The sequence below is a fragment of the Protopterus annectens genome, chromosome 3.part0 (genome assembly GCF_019279795.1).
Source record: "Protopterus annectens isolate FY-2018-M chromosome 3.part0, PAN1.0, whole genome shotgun sequence".
NCBI classification, from domain to species: Eukaryota; Metazoa; Chordata; order Ceratodontiformes; family Protopteridae; genus Protopterus; species Protopterus annectens.
In genome coordinates this window covers 636496790-636520881 of record NC_056731.1, presented here as the reverse complement: position 1 = coordinate 636520881, position 24092 = coordinate 636496790, and positions in this window count along the sequence as shown.

The window sequence follows — 24092 nt, the reverse complement described above, 5'->3', positions numbered from 1 at the left end:
TTAACCCTTGCTTGCTTTTTCATCTACCTCCAAAGGACATTCTGCACTTCTGTATCTCTTCGCATACCCCTATAGGTAAGATCTTTTGTCACCATTCCTTCATGCCCTTCCTCCCAAACAAACCCACATATTGTTCTTGCATCTCATTTAAGAATGGAACTTCAAGTTTCTCTCTACAGGTCTCCAACAACACTCCCTTCATCTCCTAAGTTTGGTTGTAGGCACCTCAATGCCAATGACAGCCAATAAACTTACAGATATGCCTTGATGTCTAGGACCCCAACCCCCCCTCCATTTTTATTCATTACCACAAACTCTAAGGGATCCTATATTTTCCATTGTCCAAGAGGAACTGTGTTATTGCTTGCTTTACATTCTTTAAATAAGCTGCCTCAGTTAACAACCAAAGCACTTGTCCTGGATATTAAAAATGCAGTAATACAAACAGCTGTAAAATCTGCAGCCTTTGGTCAAAATCAAACTAAAATGTTTTCCACACCCTGATTGTGCCCCTAACTTTATAAAACACCTTCTCATAAGGAACTGCGGTGGTGGTGCTGCGGTAGCATTATCGCCTCACAGTAAGACGTCCTGTTTGATTCTCAGCTAAAGCATCTTCTGTGTGGAGACATGCGTGAATGGGCGTACCTTCGTTGAAGGTTGTGCGTCAGGGCTGGCAACTCAGCACATAAAAATCTACTACCAATCATTAGCGGACTGGAGTTCCGCTGTGGCGACCCCTAACCGGGAAAAGCTGAAAGACACAACAACCTTCTCATAAGGCTTCCAAAAGGTTTCCTTAATGCCTTCTCCCAACTAAATCCCCAAATATCTAAAAGCTTTATAATGCCATGAATGACTGTATTCCAGCCTTAATTCACCATGGCAAGCAAAATTAATTGCCAGTGCTTGCAACTTTCCCCAGTTTATTTCTGTAACCCATGCTTTTAACCAGATTCTTTCAGAATTTCTCATACAATATGTGTATTCTTCTGTGCATGTGTGTCACAAAACCATTATCAGCAAACATCATCATTTTCTGCAGTGTACTTCATGAGCCCCCACCCCCCACAGCTCAAATCCTCTGATACACAAATTATGCACTATTTTTAAGGGATCCAGATATACAGCAAATAATAATGAGACAGAGGGCACCCCTGCCTTTGTCCATGTGACAAAAGTAAATTCCTCAAACAGCACAGTTCTAACTTTTTTTGGCTCCAGAGTAAACATGTATCATTTCCAATAGACTCACTACCATGGAAGCAAATCCCATCTCTTCATTAACTCAAATACTCTCACAGGACACTATCAAATGCCTTCTCAGCATCCAGTGACAAAATTTCCAACTCCTGTTACTTTATTTGTGCATCTCACATTATCAATAAGATTCTTAAAACATTATCTGCTGTCTTCGACCCCAACATACCAACAATGATAAGTATATATAATTCTGAGCAAAAACATTGCTACCCTTTTGGCAATAACCAATGCAAAGAATGTAGACATTGTTTAATATTAATATGAATCTGTAGGAGGATGGAGGGGTGGGATTTTTTTCTCTTTTTTTTCAGAATCACTGGGACAATAGCATCCTAAAAGAAGTCCACAGGGTGCCCCTTGTAACATAAAACCAAAAAGGTGGCAAATTGTGCTAAAACCAATACTTGAACCAAAAAGAGCACCCCTAGGACAAATGGAAACCAATATAATTTATTGAGAAGTTAAGCGCTTTCATCAAATAAAAATTGACTTCATCAGAACAAAGAGTACATAGAGCCAAACTTTTAAATACTCTAAAAACGATACCAATGGGTTAAAATCACACCAATCACCATCCATTGTCTTGAATAAATTAATTATTAAGTATCAATACAACTCAGAAATTAAAGGCATATGTATTAAACATATTAAAACCTATAAATATGTTAAGAGTTAGAAAGATACATTGTAAATATATAAAAGTATCAAAGTTAGATTATATTTTCCCAGCTTTTTCTTTTAATGCTGGTGCAATAGATATAAAATCATTCAAACCAGGGTGTAAGTTAGAAGCCAACCTCAATTGCCACATTAATTCTCTTTTGTTCAAAATATTCTTCCAGTCACCACCTCTAGTCTAGGGTTTATTTGTATAACAAAAAGCAGGATTGTGGATGACCTGAAAATCCTCTCTCTGCAATTCAAGTAAACTTTCAACAGGTGCCAGATGCAAAAAATATCACGTTACAATTATATGAAAGCTGAAGAGAACTTCTCGCCAAAAAATAAGCAGGTGTAAGCAAAGAATCTTTATTCCACAAAAACGAACCAAGCTCCAAACACGCTTGGAGCTTGGTTCGTTTTTGTGGAATAAAGATTCTTTGCTTACACCTGCTTATTTTTTGGCGAGAAGTTCTCTTCAGCTTTCATATAATTGTAACGTGATATTTTTTGCATCTGGCACCTGTTGAAAGTTTACTTGAATTGCAGAGAGAGGATTTTCAGGTCATCCGCAATCCTGCTTTTTGGTCACTTTTTGCTGTTTGTTGGTTTGTTGTTATTTGTATAACATCCAAGATACCAAATTTAAAACCAAAGAAATTCTCACACACTTTACTATGTCTATGCAAGGCATTAGTCTCCCTTTCATTTTTTATGTCGTACAGATGTTCATAAATCCTGGACTTGAGAGCCCTCTCAGTCTTTCTGACATAAAATCCCATACAGGCATTGCACTTAACCAGATATACTATCCTGTTAGTAAGGCAGTTCCACTTCTTAAAGAATACTTTATCCCTAGTCCTGTTATTTAAAACCGCACTAGGTGTCTGCATAATAAAACTACACTGGAAACAGTGCCCACAAGTTTTGGTACCTTCATTTTTGATCTGGCTTCCACCATTTGAATTGCCTTCTAAAGTTAGCTTCAAGGTACACCCCACTTTAGTAGAAAATAAGGATCTCTCCCCAACTACTTGGAATATTTCATTGTTAGTTCTAAAAATACTCCAATTCCTATTTAAAATATAAGTATTTTTTATTCCACTGTATAAGGGACTATATATTGTACAACACAAGCTTGGGTAAAATTACCTGGCAATTCAACATTTGTAGCCATGTTGGTATCCTGGGTCTCAAAAAGTACCCTACCCAATAATGGCGTATATTTTAAGCCCCATTCATTGAGAATTCCTTGTAAAATGTTTTCCACCAACTCAAAGGGATACCCTCTCTCTCTACAAACATATTTCTTAAAATTTTAAACTCATTGATCACATCTTCTTTGCTGGAAGTCATCTGAGCAATTCTAATAGCCTGTCCCTTGACAATGCTTTTTTTCTGAAAGAGGGGTGGTGACTATTAAAATGAAGATATGCATTGCAAAAAGTTTTCTAACGATATAACCTTCTTTCTTTTTAGATATAGTGTATCTCAGTATCATGGTATTCATAAGTGAATTTCAAAAAGGTGGTAGTACTATTCAAGTATTCAATAAAACTTGGAATGTTACCTTTGTCACTTTTCCACAAAATAAAGATGTTATCCAAGAATCTGCTGTATAACAAAATCTCAGAATAAAACATACTTTTGAAAATATGTTCCATTTCCCATCCTAGTAATACAATGTTTACACAAACGGGGGCACAAGCTGCCCCCATAGTGACCCCTTTTATCTGTTACAAAACAGTAACAACAGACAGAGCAGGGAAAACAAAGGTAAGGTATGTAACTCATATGTATGTGCCGGCATGTAGTAGATGTTCCTGAAGAGTACTCTACACACTGCAAATCATCCATATGTGGCAGCAGTATGTATCTATCTGTATCTGCACATGTGCATAGGGCAAGGGACATACTGCAACTGTTAGTGAAGGGTGGACATATATATGTCGTTGAAGGTTGTTATGTGCATATATCTATGTAGGTTGTAGTGTGAGGCATAGAAAACAGCATGCAGTGCTGATATACGTCATGTGGTGGTTAAACGCTGTGGGACTGATTTGTCAGATATGCTGTGTTACAGCCAGTGAGGTCTTCTAAAGCTACATGGGCAGAGGACACCAAAATGCATTCTGCACAACACTGTGCAATATAATCACATAACTGTACATCCCACAACTGTCGCATAAGTGATATCCCCACCATGAAAGGTGGACTGTACATGTGCCTATATGTACATCTATATGTACAGCAATGGATGTGTACATGTATGTGTATGGATATGTGTATCTATATATATATATATATATATATATATATATATATATATATATATATAGATATAGATATATACATATATATATATATATATAGAGAGAGAGAGAGAGACACGGGGTCATATGTACTGCAACAGGTGTGTGGTGACCAAGGCATGGACTGTAGACAAGTGCCAATACTGTAGTGCCATTTTCCTTTCCAAAACACTGTAGCCATTAACTACCACATAGGTAGAAACCTACCTAACACTTAAGGTGTGATAAGGGAACATGGGACACAGGTGGACAGTAGCCTCCCCTTTGATAAAGACAGTGCCACACTAGACTTGTAATCTGTCTATGTGGTATGTGTCATGACAACAGGTGTGTCATCTAGGGAAATATAGGTCAGTGTTCCCCTCTACTCATCACAATGCCCCGTGTGGTATGTACCTCACATGACAACTACAGCAAGTGGAAAGGCCACAGACATACCTCACAAAGGGTAATACTGGCCGCAAACAGATGCCCTATGCAGAATGACTCACAAAACCACAGCTAGACTGTATTGCATACTGCCCACACAGAGGTGACCTCTGCCGGACATACAGAGGTATGTCAGACCCATAGCTGTGTGACAACCACCATGGCAACATATCACAATCCCTCCAGGCTACATGCTCTAGGGCCCTAAACCTCATCAGCTCACTAAACAGCACATGCTGGAGGGATAGGTTCCTATCTCAGAGATATGCCATACTCTGGAATAGACCACCTAGCAATAGCAAACTAGGCTCCTCATTAGCAGTTGTCATAAATACCCCTGATGATTGTTTGGGAGATTGGTAATACACCCCAGGAATCCCCTCTGTGGTTCTGGTTGACAGGGGCAAGTGAAATCAAAGTACATGTGTGGCAAAGGCCAGGGTAGCATATGGCTAGGCATCTCACCTACCTATGACACTATGCACTCACACATGTACTCAATGCAATACCGGCTATGTGAGGTTGAATAAGTGTAAAGCTGAATGTGTGCAGGGTCTGTAAAGGTGTGATAGCATAGTATGAAGTTGTATCTGACATGGTAGTGTATATCCTAGCTGTGAGGCCAGCAAAAGATGTGTATGTTATTGATAGGCAGACATAGTAGTATGGCATATGATGTGACGTAGTTCCTTGTTGATGACTGTGGTGTCCCATTGTAGGCTAAAGCAATACATGTATGCTTAGTGAGTGGTACTGCTGGTGAATCCGACTCCCATATGAACTGTAGTACTACCTGAAGCTGCAGGCCTAAACAGCACAGTATGGTGTGTGTTCACATTGCTTGGAAACACTGTCTTGTGTGTTTCCTGTAGTCTGCACAGAGGACATAACTCAGGCATAAGGGTTTGTAAGTAGTGGCACACAGTACTGTATGGTACACAGGTAAAGCTCATCTGTGTTGGCATACAGTGGTGTGTTGCATGTTTGTCTGATGTGTGTGTAATTATGCCTGTACCATGGCCGCAATCATATGTGTGTTACAGGGTATACGTGTGTATCTAGCAACATATATACTCTGTTACAGCAGTATGCCACCTATATTAATAACTGTGCACATATGTTAGGCAGGGCTATGGCATCAATGACTAGGGTGGTTTACTGGTACTACTCTAACTGTACTTTACATTCAATGCAATGGATGACATCTTTGTTCGTGGATTAGCGTGCTATATACCCCTGTGGCGAGGTTGTGCATTGTGTCACAAACAGTGTGCCGGGTACTGTTGTATAGTGGTTTGATATATAGAGTGTGCCAGCTACTGTTAGTCAGTTGTGGCCTGAGAACCAATATGTGGTATTGAACGTGTGTATCCTTTGACAGACAAATGGATGGTATGTATGGCAGTGAAGTGATATCTGTGGTTAAGGGTGTAAAGTGTGCCACAGGACTCGCTCACACATATTGTTCATTTCTCTTTCAGCCTGATGGCCCACCAACGTAACCCTTCTTACACAGCAGAGGAGGAAGAGGTGATCCAGCAAAGCCTGGTGCAGCACTACACACTGTTGTTTTCCAGAAGCAGCCAGCACCAGCATGAGTGGACTGCACTGTGGCAAGATCTTGTTCGTCAGGTAAATGACATAGGCATGCATAACCGGACATATGAGCAGGTATGCCATCACTGCAGTGATTTAATTAGACATGTCCGGCGGCGTGCGTCTGATATCCATAGACAACAGCTTGCCACAGGTGGTGGGGTGGCCATTCATCCCCCCTCACCAGAGTGGAGCTGCTCCTAAGCATGGTGGCTCCTGGACAACAACAGCAACTCCCACAGAAATGTGTTGTTATGGAGGCCGGAGCCACCCAGCATGTTCACATGGAGCATGCAGGTAACATGCCCTATCTGTAGACTACGGTTACCTGTATTGTTAGATTATGTCTACGTGAGATGTGTACTGTGTGTTTAGCAGTTGTGCTGCCTAGTGTTGTTCAATACTGATATTTGGAATATTATCTGTACACCTGTGACTGTCGACTGTTGTTCTACTGTAGTTTAGCAAACCCACAGTAGCAATGCCACAGTTGTGGCCACTGACGAACTCTCTCATATTCTCGTAGGTCCCTCTGGTGTGACAGCAGGGCAGATGATCCATGCTGGTGAGTGTGGTATAACTGCAATGTTGGTAATGAAATGTGCATGTCATAGGTGAGGTGTAGGCCATGTACACGTAACACACCTACGCATAATGCATGCCGTGCATGTTTGCTGTAAGACATTGCACAGCTCAGTAATGTCAGTAGCTGCCTCAATAACATGCAATACACAGAGTATCAAACACAGTTGTGGCAACACCGTACTGCAGATTGGATAGGCATAGTTGCTACAGCTTTACACAACATAACACGTTTATCATACGCAGTACACCTCAACATGTTACATATGGCGTTACCACACACCTGCTGTAAGGTCACACTTCAGTATCCCACATGTCATCCACACACACATGATAAACCTCAGGGGTAGAGGCCTATCATGGGGCTGTGCAACACTCTTCAACACATAACACAGTTATGTTAGGCAATGCTCCCTATTGGGCACCCACACACCCATGTACAAAGTGGCTGTGTAATTGTGAATGTAGCCATGGGACTGCAGTTCAGGTACAGCATGCTAGGCAGTGGTCTGTCACACATTAGTAGCTGTGAGTGACCACATGATGCATGATGATGATGGCTCATGGTACTACACCCCATCCAGTTACAGTGACCACGGTACTACACATAGCAGTCATTGCTTTGCACCTCAATGTTGTGTGTGTGCAAACATATGCACCTATACACAATATGCATAGCATGTTGTGTGTGTGCTTACATATGCCAGTATACACAATATGCAAAGCAGTCGCCATCTGTACAAAGTAACACATATATGTCCTGGAATGTTATTGGGTGTATAGGTCACATGACACACATTGGGTATGTGTGGTGTTTAATGTTGCAGTCATGTAGCATGCCATGTCATGGCTGGCACAGACATATCTGCAATATGTCCCACACTCACCATAACCACTGTACAATGGCCATGTCGAGCATTTGGAGTCCTTCGTGTCTACATGCACCACTCATCCCGTGTGTGTACATAGCATGCATGTGCTACACCTGTGCCCAGTATTATTTGCTATGGACACAGACACTGTAATCAGACATGGAAATCTATGTGTCACACAGATACAGATAACACATACAGCCATGGTATGTATACCTGTGAGTGATGGTGCACAGGACATTGCAGAACTGATAATACTTGCACAGCAATGTTGTTACACATTGTGTTCCAGGGTGTAGCCAATCACTGAACAACTACACACATGCATCAAAGCCATGTATACTGTCATTAAATAGGGCCGTCTACACTCACACTGCATGGTCTTGAGCAACACATATTCTGCATGCTGACATGTGTGAGGTGACTGTTTGCCTTGTGATATTGTCACCCACCTTCACCCACCATTGAGTATGTGTTGGATTGCTGGTGTGTGTGTGTGTATCTGCTGTAGTGAGCGAGTGTATTTGTGTGCATGTGTGCATGTGTGCATGTGTGCATGTGTTCATGCGTTCATGTATGCATGTGTTCATGTGTTCATGTGTGCATGTGTTCATGTGTGCATGTGTGCATGTGTGCTAACATCATGTACAGATTGTAAAGTGTGCTTCCTGTCTTCCACTCACAGGTGCTGAGTTTGGGGTGGCTGAATGCAGCAGGGAACCTGACATCACTGCCACAAATATGGAGATGATGAGACATGTATTGTGGCACAGGCAGGTTTGACAGGGTCTGTCATTCATCCGCCAATCGACAGTACACAGCGTTCAACCCCATCTATGCGCACACTCATACTGCCAATACATCCCTCATCACCAATGGCCTTAGCCGAGGGACAGCATACAGTTGGCATTGACCAGGATACTGTGGTACCCATGGCACTTGCATCCCCTCACAACAGCCATACCCATATTGCTGGAATGGTACCACATAGGTGGATGTCCAGGGGTTCTCGGGGGAGCACCACTGGTCGTATTGCCCCTGGCAGACGTGCCCTCACAGGTCTTACAACCTCAAGTATATTCCAGGCTGTAATGCAGGCACAGACACGTATGGAACGGTACACCAGACAGGGACTAAGGGCACAGAGGGCCCATTACACCGCTATCAATGACAGCATCCGTGACCTTGCCGGTGCCATCCGGAATTACACCGAGGTCATTGATAGACATTGGGGGGAGACATTAGATGTCCTCCACAATGTGTTTTCCATGAGCCAGGACCGTGCGGGATGGGTGAGACATAGACGCGGACGCATGCCAGCAACATCAGCAGCTGGCAGTCATCATGGATGGCCCACAGATCACAGCCGCTCCTGCAGTGGCAGTACCAGCCCCAGCAATGCTGGGGCTGGCCTGTCGATTGACTGTCCTAGTAGACCACATGCACGTGGCTCTGGCCAGTCCCAGCAGGGACATGGGTCCACTCGACATACCTCTGCCTCTGATGATAGTACCCAGTCAGGGTTGGTACCCGATACTGTCCGTAGCACCCCTGCCAGGCACAGGTACTGTGTCTGTGGCCAGAGACAGTGATCTGTACAGCCTGGCAGGTACAGTCTGTGGCTGTCCCACAACCTCCCATATATGGCAGCCACATGGTGGAGCTGTGTGCATGCAGACACACACACACACATTAACCAAACAACTAGGGCTCACACATACACACACACATTACATCAACATTAGCCCATGCTATACTGTTGTCCCTCACACACACAAACACACACACAGACATGTCGATTGGATGGGTCAATGTCAGGCTCTAGCAAACCAACAACACACCCTGTGCATATGATGACACCTGTGCCACCTCCTGTCATCTGTAACATTGATGCAGGAACAGGCTAACAGGGTGACATTATAGCAGTGTAGCAATATTAGCAAGTTGTCAACAGGAAAGTGTAATGATATCCTTGTAGGTATATCTGAGCAGGCATGATGCATCAAAGCTCTGATTGTCAATGTAGCATTGTTTACATAAGTGTTAGGTCTAAGTATGTATTGTCCGGCTATGTGCCACTTGGCTGAAGTGTATAGTGTTGCCAGCATGTGTTAGTGAGTGGACAGTACGTGTGTGATGTGTGCATTACAGATTAGCAGGTGTACATCTGTGAACATGGTGGGTGCGCACTCTCTGCATGTACGTGCATAGTGGACACATAGGACGTGTGACATACCCTGTTTTACACATTGTTAACATCTCATAGTATCTCTCGATGGCCAGTATACATTCTACTACAGATATGTACTAACATGGGTACACATGTGTGTATGACATGGGTTGACACTATGCTGTGGGTGATACTGTTAATATCTGTCAATGTTTTTCATTCTGGTAGTATACACAACCTCAACAGCATGACTATAACCAATCATTAGATGATGTCCTGACAACTGACACACAGTTGTAGGGAACTCAGTAACGGTGGGATCCTTCCGGTACTATACTATAACAGTAACCAGTGGTATTGACCACCACCCGTTCCTGGAACCACACCTGTTTGGCATATAGGCCTCTTAGGTACATGCAAACACACTAGAGATATGTCCATCCACATCTGTAAATGCATGCATTGGCCTACAATGCATTCTCTGGATGGGACACATATCCTACACAAGGGTATCATACAGACAGATACCTGTTGTCCGACACATGCTGTATTGCACTAAGCCGACTATGGCATAGTCATCCACATTTGCTATACATACTATCCCGACAGTGCCACATAGGTGGTAGCCCCCAACATGTATGTTGGGTACCAATGTGTACCTACAGCCACGTGTTATGTCATCTGTCCCTTGGTATCCACATATCCAGAGGTATTGTGGAGTCCCTCGGTGTATCACATAAGACATTAGGGGCCTGAATGCATATCCACAAGGCTGTTCTACACCTATAATGACTGTCCATTATTGCCAGTCATTGTTGTGTATGTACATGTCTGACATATACCCCAGGCATGTACCCTCACTCACACTACTCTATAGTAACTGTCATGGGTGTGTATGGCACAGATGACCTTGGCCACAGATCACTACAGTGGCCGGCCTTGTCACATACATAGATATGTGACCTACGATCTGAAAAGCAGTGGCACAATCTGTCAAAGGAAACAAATGTATTCATGTAGTATGTAGGCTTCACACCTATGTACTAACTGTGGTCACATGTACATATATTTATTTGCCACACAGATACCTGATGTGTGCAATGCACATACTGTTTCAATACTCATATGTCATACCATAGTAAAAGCAAAACCCACACCGCATTGACCAACAGTGGCACCCACACACACTCAGCAATTGTAGGTTTCAAACCACTACCTAACTACGTTGTGATACGAGAGAGATAAGCATTAACACGGTGCGCTATATGCTTTACTGGGTGATTTGTTTTCTCCTGCTATATTTGTAGGATGCTGACATCACCAGACTTTCCAAAGAAGAATGTACCCTCTTGTAATGTGTTTTCCCAGTCTCCAAAAAGGGCACTCTTCTCAAAGAAAATCACACCCCCACCACACACAGTCAGCAATTGCAGGATTCAAACCCCTACCTAACTATGTTATGATACTAGACAGATACGCATTAACATGGTGTGCTATATGCTTTACTGGGTGATTTGTTTTCTCCTGCTATATTTGTAGGATGCTGACATCATCAGACTTTCCAAAGAGGAATGTACCTCTTTTAATGTGTTTTCCCAGTCTCTAAAAAGGGCACTCCTCTCAAAGGAAATCACACACACACACACACACACACACAGTCAGCAATTGCAGGATACAAACCCCTACCTAACTATGTTATGATACTAGAGAGATACACATTAACATGGCGCACTATATGCTTTACTGGGTGATTTGTTTTCCCCTGCTATATTTGTAGGATGCTGACATCATCAGACTTTCCAAAGAGTAATGTACCTCTTGTAATGTGTTTTCCCAGTCTCCAAAAAGGACACTCTTCTCAAAGGAAATCACACCCTCCACCCACACACAGTCAATTACAGGATTCAACCCCCTACCTAACTATGTTATGATACTAAACAGATACGCATTAACACAGCGCGCTATATGCTTTATTGGGTGATTTGTTTTCTCCTGCTATATTTTTAGGATGCTGACATCATCAGACTTTCCAAAGAGGAATGTACCTCTTTTAATGTGTTTTCCCAGTCTCCAAAAAGGGCTCTCCTCTCAAAGGAAATCACACACATACACAGTCAGCAATTGCAGGATACAAACCCCTACCTAACTATGTTATGATACTAGGGAGACAAGCATTAACCCAGTGCGCTATATGCTTTACTGGGTGATTTGTTTTCTCCTGCTATATTTGTAGGATGCTGACATCATCAGACTTTCCAAAGAGGAATGTACCTCTTGTAATGTGTTTTCCCAGTCTCCAAAAAGGACACTCTTCTCAAAGGAAATCACATCCCCCACCCACACACAGTCAATTACAGGATTCAAACCCCTACCTGTTATGATACTAGACAGATACGCATTAACACAGCACGCTATATGCTTTACTGGGTGATTTGTTTTCTCCTGCTATATTTGTAGGATGCTGACATCATCAGATTTTCCAAAGAGGAATGTACCTCTTTTAATGTGTTTTCCCAGTCTCCAAAAAGGGCACTCCTCTCAAAGGAAATCACACACATACACAGTCAACAATTGCAGGATACAAACCCCTACCTATGTTATGAGGTGCGCTATATGCTTTACTGGGTGATTTGTTTTCTCCTGCTATATTTGTAGGATGCTGACATCATCAGACTTTCCAAAGAGGAATGTACCTCTTGTAATGTGTTTTCCCAGTCTCCAAAAAGATCACTCTTCTCAAAGGAAATTACACCCCCCCCCACCCACACACAGTCAGCAATTGCAGCATTCAAAACCCTACCTATGTTATGATACTAGAGAGATACGCATTAACATGGCACACTATATGCTTTACTGGGTGATTAGTTTTCTCCTGCTATATTTGTAGGATGCTGACATCATCAGACTTTCCAAAGAGGAATGTACCTCTTGTAATGTGTTTTTCCAGTCTCCAAAAAGGGCACTCTTCTCAAAGGAAACCACACACAGTCAGGAATTGCAGGATTCAAACCCCTGCCTAACTATGCTACGATACTAGAAAGATACACATTAACCCAGCACACTATATGCCTTATTGGGTGGTTTCTTTTCTCCTGTTATATTTGTAGGATGCTGATCAGCCTGGTAATGTGTGTACACTTTGTTTTATGCAATCCCAGGAATGAGCCGTGTGGGTCGGCAGGTGTCAACAGCTTGAACAGGACCACATAATTCTTAGCTTGTGTGATCTATCTGTGGACAAATTGACATTCCTTCATATGTCAACACATATTTATGCACAGATTGTTGGTTTTGTAGATACGACATGTATCTGGGATGTTGATAAAGGGCTATTCAAAGTCTATGTGAGACGTGTAGCTACGTTCAGTGATGTATGTCCTGGCTGGCTGCCTTGCAAACAGTCTAGCATGTTTGGGAACCATGATCTGCACATGAACATACCACAGTTGGTAGGGTTGTGTGTTTGTCATCTTCCAATAGCTCTGTTTATGACTTCAACCATGATGGACTCCATGGCCTTGCAGATCAGACTTCATAGGCTTACTGGACTATACTTCCCATGGTGTGCTGTGCACCAACACTTGTGGGGAGAGCCATATGTTGCTGTAACACTTTCAACGGTTCCAGATCCTGTGGAGAGGGTGAGGCTCAACAGACTGTTCAGGTGCAGGGTCTGTTTCTTCTGTAGTTCATTCATGACACATATAGGGAAACAATGTAATCCAATTGCTGCCATGCTTTCAGCTTTGGGGGGAGCTGTTCACCCATTCTACATGTGATATCTCCAGGTATGATGATAGGGACTTTCGTCAGTGGGAGGTAGGTATGTATATATGGGCCTGTCTGACAGGATGTCGGCATTGTCAGTCAGGTACAGTTGGCCCTGACTCAGGACATATATGAGTGTACATTGCTATTTATGACATAGCTGAAGGAGGTGTCATGATTTCATCTAGACTCCTTCGCAGCTACTCTTTACAAAACACCGACAAACCTGAGCACTAATCCCTGTTATACTCTTTTACACACTTAACACCCTACTGATCCTTTGGGATCAGTCTACAGAGTATGTCATCATAATATCCTGGCATGTCCAGGGTCGGTTTCGTGTGTACTCTCCACTCCAGCTGGTGAATATTGTGATTTTGACACAATGTCACAACTGCCTCATGTACACAGACAACCCTCTCCTCCTCCCAACAAACTCAGATATATGTGAGAGATGCAACTATATAGACATACAGGAGAGTGAGCTCTCTCGACCCATGACTGGCACAGTCTATCAAGTGGTGAAGGTAACCACACACACCACATATCAGTCTCACATAAACCTATAGCGACAGCAATCAAACCACATTATCACACATAAACATACTTGGAGGCTCTAAATAAATTCTGCCTAATCAGCAGAGACCTCCAAAGCAGACACACAAACAACTGCTACCCCACTACAGTACCCACATATCATATAGTTCACAATGTCAGTGTGCCACACAGTCACTGCCCTTCGGGCTAAGCAACACACCTAATACACTTGTAATAGGTGACACTTATTGTCAGACACACTGACATCCCACTCACCAGGCTGAACAAGGGGATGGTCACTTTGAGCTGTCTGTCGGGTGCCAGGATCCGCCACATAACACATGCACTCAGGTCTCTCCAAAGCAAGTACAGAAATGTCTCCATCATTGTCCATGCTGGTGCGTAAAACCTCAGACGTTCCTCCCTGGACCACATGACATGATACCTAGAGGAACTCTCTGATCATGTAGGCCAGGCCAGTATGATCCTGACCTTGTGTAGCATCTTACACTCACCAAGTATGATGTCACAGTATACAGACAAACTTATCATGTTTAACAGTTGGCTAACATATTGGTGTCATTCAAAGGGGATCCAGTGTCTGTCAGCCTGGGGTGACATGCTCGACATGCCACGAAGCAGCTATGGACAGCTTGCACCTGTCACCCTTGGACTTTTGAATACTGGCTAAGGCTCTTGCTACCACCATAGTGCCTTTTTTAAGCGGGGCTCAAAAGACAAACCCACCTCCATAGACATTACAGAGTAAATGAAACTAAGGGTAATGCTGCTCAACACCAGATGTGTTACCCTCAAATTGCGCTCACTCAGGACTCTCCTCAGTATGGAGAATAGCGATATCTGTGCACTAACAGATGCCTGGTTCAGGCTCACAAATGCACACCAGCACTACCAGGTTATATTTCATACCATGCTTTCTGACCACAAGACTCGGAACAGACAACACAAATAGGGGGAGTATCCATATACATCACAGATACACACACCTCCGGGTTAGTAGCACTGCACGAAGCATTGCAGACCATACATGTGCAACTAACAGTGTGCAAAACTGCCTTTCAGTTTGTTGCCTGCTACAGACCACCCTCCCAAACTCAGGAACCACACTCTGTTTTCCTGGGAACACTGGAGAATATGAAGGTCTCCCCAAACACCATTATATTGGGTGACTTCAAATACCCAAACATTGACTGGGGATACTACTCAAGCCCCAACACACTCGCCTAACAGTTGCTACTATTTGTAAACTCATATGCTATGGCACAACCGGTCACCACACCCACAAGAGGGGAAAACATATTGGACCTGATCATCACCAACATGGGGACTCTATGTTCCACACCAGCGATATACCCCTCATTGGTAAGGTCAGAACATACATTTATCTCACTGGACATCCATATCCCATCCCCACACCCATCCTGGGTAATCTTGGTGAACTTCTCATAAGCAAACGTCTCACTTCTCCAAAAGAAGGTAGTATCCTTCAGAGACCCTGGGACAGTGGTAAATACGGCTCAGACTGCTAAATCCTTTACATACACATTCTATGGACACCTAGTAGACTGCATGGATCGTGCTATCCCAAATAACAACAAGACTCACTCCTCCAATGGCAGGGGACCTGTCTGGTAGACCCCGGCCATTAATAAGCTATACAATGAAAGGAGGAAGCTACTACATGATAGAACACAATCCCAGACAGGGAAGGCATCTGTGATCTGTACTAGCAGACAGCTACGATCACTCATGAATTTATCTAAGGCCCACTTCTAACAGACAATTGCACCAGACACGTAGAACAATCACAAGGCCTTCTTCAGTTATGTCAGGAACTTGGGTGGACACTCACTGATATGCTGTGAGTTACTGCATACTGACTAAACATACCCTGAACCCACTGACATTGCCAACATCCTGGCAAACAGGTTCAGTGCAGATGTCTCCCCCCATCCCCCCTAAGGAGCAACTATCCATCCCAACAGAGTGTAACCTCCCTGACATCACAAATAGGCAGTTGAGTGCTGCCCTCCCCAAAGTGGACAACACAGCATCAATGGGACCAGACAGTGTCCCAGCCTGCGTCTTACACGAGCTTCATGACAGACATAACCCTCACATTAAGTCACTGTTCAATATCAGAGTTATTAGAGGATATGTACCCAAGGAATGGCATACAGTGACAGTGGTCCCGCTCCACAGAGTTGGTGCTACAACGGACCACAGACAATATCTCCCTATAAGCCTAACTAGCCTGTTCTGCAAAGCTATGGAGCGTATTGTCATGAGACTCATACACATAGACATCATGAACCTACAGACACTGTGTCCTACACATTTCAGCGTTGTTGTGGGCAGATCTTGCCTCTTGAACCTGTTCGTATTCTTTAAACAGTTACCAGGTCCATCGACATAGGGACAGTTATCCACACAGCCTACCTGGACCTTGCAAAACCCTTCAACACAATACCCCACTCGGCCATTATGCATAGGCTCACCAGCGTCAATATCGACACATATCTCACACGATGGATTGCTACCTGGATCAGGGATAGCACCCACATAGTCAGTATTGCAGGTGCCATGTCTGACTATACACCAGTTACACGTGGCATCCCACAAGGCTCAGTCCTGGGACCTCTCTTGTTCAGTATATATTTGTCTGACGTACAGGCTAACACAGGAGGAATATGGCTGACCATGTTCGCAGATGACTGCAAACTGGGTGCCATAATCAACTCTCCAGCTGGCACATGCATACTCAAACAGGGTCTCACAGAGATGGATGACTGGTGCCTGAGCCATGGCCTACAGCTAAATGCCATTAGTTGCATAGTCATCCTCTTTAGGAATAACAACATGCCCACACATTACCACATAGGTAGTAATCCATTACATATGGTAGGAGTTGTTAGGGGTTTGGGGACACGACTTGTTCGTACTGTCGCCTTTGACAATCACGTTGCCAAAGTGGTTAGACAGGCCTTCTATATAGCCCACCTTATCCCATATGGTTTCACATCTAGATCAAGTGAGGTCATTGTGCCCCTATACTCATCACGACCATGCTTGGTTACAATGCCACATTTGGGATGTACCTTACCTGACACCTGCAGCACCTGTAATGGCCACAAAAGTTCCTCAACAAGCAGATCTCGGGACTCACACGGATGCCCTGCACAGTTCGGCTACAGTAACTCTAGCTGTACTTAGTCGCTTACCACCTACTCTGATGTGATGTGTGCCTGTTGTTTACGGAAATACCCAACACAGAATTAATGGACATGCTCCACCTCAGAATATCCCACTCCCTTGGAGCTACACACTCCAGGGACATATACTTCAGCGCAGATGTTAATAGGACATGCTGGAGGGACAGATTCTTATCCCAGATGCTCCACTCACTCTGGATTGTAATCCCCGTTTCGCATAGGCAGAGCCACGCACTGACCACCTACAGGAGACATCTTGACAACTGGATGGGTGATCGTATGTTTACCACTGGGATATTTTCTGGGTCCCACCTAGACAGAGGCACACTAGACTAAACATAAATGGGCTATCTTGTGTGACCTACTATTCACAGGCACAGTGTAGTAATCTGACAGGGTTGCGAAAGCCAAACACACTCTGGCTAGGCTTGTACATGCCCTAGGGCAGATAGCCTAGTATCGACCTCTGAACCTATGATAATGTTTGGGATGCACAATGTTTATTGCTGATACTGTTTGCAGGTTTTTATCGTCTTTGCTTTCCCAGTTTCTATGAACAACTTAGGTATCTGCAGAACATATTTGATTATGACAGGGTTCCACTATATTATATATGTGTCTGTTATCATATAACTGTGTGCACAGGATGTATTGCTGGATAGTGAGAGGTTCCTGGGTTAACACATGCAACTGCCAGATATGTGTGGCCCACTGCTGTACTCAGACATGGCCTAAGTGTGTGAGCATGCCCAGTTCAGGCTTTCTGTGTTTTGTTGCCTGACATTTGTCTCATTTTTTCAACTGTGTGACCATGCCTAGTGTGACCTTTCAGTATGTTGCTGTCCGAGGTCCACTACATTTGTTGATGTGTGTGAACATGACCAATATTAACATTTATACTGTGTGTGTTGAAAGTCAGGTTCTATTCTTACTGCAGGACTCACCTTTGTGTCATAACTCGACAGGGATTATGCTGTGCCTGCAGGGTTTCCATGAGATACTTTGCATAGACTTATCAACATTTCTTCATACAGGCTGACCACCACAATACTGTCATGGTTTAGTGATTCAGTACTATGACTGTAGTGCACAGTATCCTGGGTTCGAGGCCCATCACTACTTTATATTTTCATACTGAGCAGACCAGACTGCTTAAGGGCCAGTAGAGCAAATATGAGCATGTTGGCTTTTGTTCAGCTATGTCCTACTTAGACCAAGCTTGTCCGACATTGCTCAGTATTAACCAACATTGCTGGACGTTGCCCAATATTACTCAACATTGACCACAGTTGTGCTAGTTGGTGTGTGCGATTTTGTTTACATATATTACATGGTGGTAAATGCTGTTTAGCACTGCTTTATATTGCTTAACACATGGCAATCATGCCTCAGATGGTGCTGCAGGGCTGCCTGTGTCGGATGCACATACTACACTCCCTATACATGTTTGAAAGCAGGTAGTGTCAACTTAGGCATCCCTTTTACTATATGTGCGAGTCAGAGAGAGGTATCATTTCCAGAGTTCCTACTGAGCCAGTGTATGTGCTATGCGTTGCCTCTTTGCCAAGACCAAAGCATACTGGGCACGCCTCCTTCTGCCTACTGGGGCAGGCTCAGGTTATTCCTACTCTGAGTCACGCTCTGCCTGTGATGGCCTTGGCAATGGTGGGGGGCTGTTTGGTCCGTCCCTATGCTGGTCCTGCTGCAGCTGTTTTCACAGGATCATATCATGTAGCATAGCACATACCATGACAATTTGGGTACATGTAGTTGGTGAGTACTGCAAGGCTCCACCAGATGTGTCCAGGCACTGGAACCGTGACTTGAGCAGCCCAAACACACGCTCGATTACATTTCGGTGTTTGTGCATGTGCCTCATTATGGCATTCCTGTTCAGGTGTGTGTGCGTTTCTGATGGGTGTCATCAGCCACGGCTCCAGTGCATAGCCAGCATCGCCCACTAGGTGACCATGTGGGATGTCCCCGTTGACAAATGTCTGGTACAGCTGCGTCAGATGCCAGATATGGGAATCATGGTAGCTTCCAGGGCAGCCAGCACACACATTCAGTATTATGCCCTGGGCATCACACATGACCTGGCAGTTGATGGAGGGGAAGCCCTGGCGGTTGAAGTAGACCCTACCCCGCTCACTGGCTGGTGCTTTGATGCGTATATGCGTGCAGTCTATTGCATCCACTACCTCAGGGTATTCTGCTATTTGCTGGAAGAGGCGCATATTGCTGGCCAATACCTCACGGGAATTGGGGAAATATACATGATCACCGACATGTGCTGACATGGCATCCAGGAACTGGTGCAGTACCCTGGATGCTGATGCCTGTGATATCCCCATCATATCACCCAGTTGGTCTCTGGAAGGTACCTGTTGCTAATATTCTTAGGCCAACACATACCTTGGTTTCTACTGGGATGGGTTCCCCTCTGTTGGTTCTGTGTGTGAGGCATGGCCTGCACAGCTCAACAATTTGCTGCAAGAGGTCTCTGTCCACTCTATAGTGCTCCAATATCTCCAGCTCATGTAGCCCCTGGTAGGTTACCCTGGGCCTGTACACTCTTCTCCGTCTCCTCACTGTGGGTTGTCCAGCAGCATTCGCATTGTCACCACCCTCAGCATGTTGCATATGTTGCCTTATAACAGCAATGGCAGCCCCTAACATTTCTTTGTCTCAGTAAAGCTTTTTCAGTTTTCACTTCTATTAGCTTACTGCAGTGTTGCAGTGTCTCTTGAGAGAAACATAATGGACTGTTGTTTGCAGTGTTTTAAGTGCTGGGCTGGGCTAGTGTACTGCCTGTGTAATTGCCTGCTTCTGATTGTTTTCACCTGCTAGCTCTGCTAGTACTCCCTGGTAGCTTCCTACTATTTGTTGTGCTTCCTTTTTCCTTTCTGTTTCCTTGGGGGGGGGGCACACAAGTGCAAACATGCTCACAGCAGCTCACACGCTCGCACACATGCTTACACGGACTAAAACTTGCTTATTCTTGTTAAAACGTGCACACACCAGTGCAAACGCACTTACAACTCTTTAAACAGCCTTATACATGCTTACTCTGGCTTAAACACACACACACACGTTTACACACGCGCACACTGTCTTACTCGGGTTTACAGGCGCGCACACACGCGCGCATACACGCTCAGCAAGAAACTTTGGTGTTATCCATGGCATACACCTTCAATTTCTTGCCTTTACCTAGCCTACCCGTTGACACACATTTTTCAATGATGTGTAAATTACAGCTGATACATGCCACTCTGCTCCAATGAGCTTACATTCTTTCATACATACCCCCCTCGTGATGTCACCTATCTTCTACTTTGTTACTCCCCTTATCCTACTCCTACACTCCACTGACTGTGCTCATTTGCTATGTAAACTTGTGATTCACTATCCTAACCCTCATTTGCATTGGATTGCCTACTAATGCTTGGTTACATCTCTTAGACTGAGCTTCCCCCCTTAGCAACCTCTACTCGGTAGCCATGTTTCTTCAGCCTGCCATTCACTTGCATTGTAAATTCATATTAGCATTAAAATCAACATTTGTGGATCTTCATTATTGATTTTCTGTTTTTTAAAGTGCAGCACGTTTGCGTGGCGCTGCTCTATGCTTAAACCCCGGAGATCGGGATGAAAAAAAAAGTTTTTTTTTTTTTTTTATTTTGCATCACTTAACGTTGCCAATGGCCGTATTTTTGGCCATTAGCATGCTTCCTCATGTAAATGCATCCTTTTTTTTGAGCTGTCACGGCTCCATTTTGCTATTTGCAGAACCGTACTCAGTTGTCAACTGAGTACATTTCTGCAAATAACACTACTCCTACTCGGACAGGTTCGGGTTTCCTCGATCGCAAATTTACCTCATTTGCATAGCTTTCGCCTGCAATAGAGGTAATTTGTATGTCCAAGCCCTGTCCATGTAGGACTCGTTTAAGGAGCTCTGTTGCACGCCCCTACCGGCTGTTCCTGGATCGCTCGGCGGACATGTTGGCTGCATGGAGTCTTACACTACACTTAGACTCCATGCAAGCCTTCGTGAATCTGGCCCATTATTTTTAGGAATTTCAGCAATCAGCATTATGAGTAGCAACATTTTAATAGGGAACCATACACACACATATGGACACGGTATAAAAAAAGACCCCACCACCACAATTTATACAAAGCAGCATACTGTCCCACAGAAAATGTGCCTGAAATGCAATGTTGTCTCACACAAAATTATGTGACTAATGGCCAACTGGGTTGCACTCATCTGTCTAAAATTAAAGTCCAAAATCCCTCTTATTAGCAGCAAGCATCAAAGACCCTTCCCATAATGAGCTTCAATCTAAGTCAAAATGTAGAAGATATTAACGATTTTCACAGGCTCTCACATCGGGCTATTGTTTGCTTGTTCAGCAGAATAAACAACCAAATATCCCCCACCCCACAGCATGTACGAGACCACAATTACTGTTCCAACCCAACCTGAGCCTGCTGTATATTCTTCCACAGAGTCATTAATACAGGTTCTCTACAGACCAAAGCCATATATACAGCAAGACAATTTAAAATTTTCACCCATTTATAATATGTGGCAATCACCAAATTGCTTGCTCTTAAAATGTCCCACATTTAAAACATAAGGGAAAAAGATTCAAGAACTTTTCTTCCTGGATCACCCCCAAGCCAGTCACTGAACACTTTCAGGTCATATCTCCAAGCACTTTTCACTTTATGTAAACCTCCATTCTCAGAGACTAGGCCCAGAAAGCAACAAATGTTTTCTAACTAGTTAATTAGATTCTTCAAAATCCCATCTAAACATAGCAAAATAACTCCTCTGTTATACCACCATGGCTCAGGGGAGATAGTGTGAGTCACCTCCCCAAAAAGGGGGGAGGGCAATTGCCACATCACAGCCATCAACACTCCCTGTCTCTGGCTCACCTAGATACCGCTGAGGTATGTACACTCTGACAGTCTCCTTAAAGAATGCATTCAAATACCAACTTCCTGATAATCATTTGTCAGATAACTTCCACTTTTTCTTTTAATAATAGTCTTTCTCAAAATAGTTTGAAGGGCTCTACTCAACTTCTTCTGTTATCATCTACATTCAGTTGACTTTTCTGTTGGTCATCATCATTAACCACACTTCCATTACCACTGCCACTTTGTACCAGGTTGGTAGGGCTCTGACGTTCTGCCAGTGCTTCTGCTGGATATCCAAACATTCTTGAGACACCCATGAAGAAAACCTTGAGTTGCACTGGATACAACAACCTCCATCTTAGCCCAATTTGCTTACATTATCAAATTACAGACAAGGAGGAGCTTTCTATTCCTAGGCTTTAGTGAAAAATCATAGTCCAGGAAAACCTCAGGCATCCCCAACCATCAACATTCTACCCTGGTTCCATACTTCAGCCAGAATTCTCTCCCTCATAGTGAAAGTCTGCAAACAGATTTTTATCAAATGGGATCTGCCATTGGCTCCCTTCCTCTGGTCCCATTATCTCCTAGTGGCTCCATACCTCAAGTGCCATGATCTCCCAGTGGCTCCCTACCTCGGGTGCCATGAAGTATGGTGTACTCTTCTAATAGCGGTCTCACTGGGCTGCAAGTCAGTCCATTTCACCAGTATTTCCTGCACAAACTTTACACAGTACCTGCCCTCCATTCAATTCAGCAATCTCTACCAGTCTTACATTTTTGCAGCAGGCCCAGTCTTCCATGTCTTAACTTGGTTTCAGTATAATCTAGCTAAACTGCCACTTACTCCCACACTTTGATTTGTTCTCATCGATTAAAGATTGCAAGATCATGGAGTGCTCACTCAATGTGGTATCCACTTTTTCCAATCCTTTATCCTGCCCCAAAATATGTTCATTCAATGTTTTCTTAATTTCTTTAAATGTGAGCCAGATTGTTGTGAATGATTCTGCCTGTTCCTCCTTCCTTCCCAGTACCATTGAACCATCTCCACATAGGCTTCTGTCCCTTGAACCTGGCAGGCCACAGGACGGGGATTAACTTTTTTAACAAATTTTCTTCCTTTTCATTTATCACTGCACTTCCCACTGACAATGCTAATTATTATTCCAATTAAAAGGTGCCACAGTTATTTTACCATTTGCAATCGGGATAAAGAGGTGGTCAGAAGACAGACTTATGGAAGGAGCATATTACCGAAAGCTCCCAAACTCATACTTTTTGTACTGTGTCCTGATGTCTAAGCACAAGGGAATCATCCAAAGCCAGAAGAGGAAAGATAGCACTCAGGAAGTCAGACTAGCTGTTGGACTTCTGCATGGAGGAATCTTATACAACATAACCACAAGAGTGAAAAGTACAACTGAGCATCCATATCATCTAATTTTTATTTATTTATTTTTTTGGCACTAGAAGAGGAAGGCCTGAAAGTTTCAGTCTTATGAATAAGCCTCTTCTTTTGGCCTCCAGATGACCCCAAAATTAAAAAAAATGGCAGCCTCTGTTTCCTTATACATTAATATTTTTTTTACATCCAATTCCATGCTGTTCCACTTTTTAACATAAACAAAAGGATGTGACCACAATTTGGTTATGAAAAATGAACTACAGTACAAGGACACATTTTATTCTTCATTTCAACACATTTCTTTTCAAAGGGTTAAACTGAAAA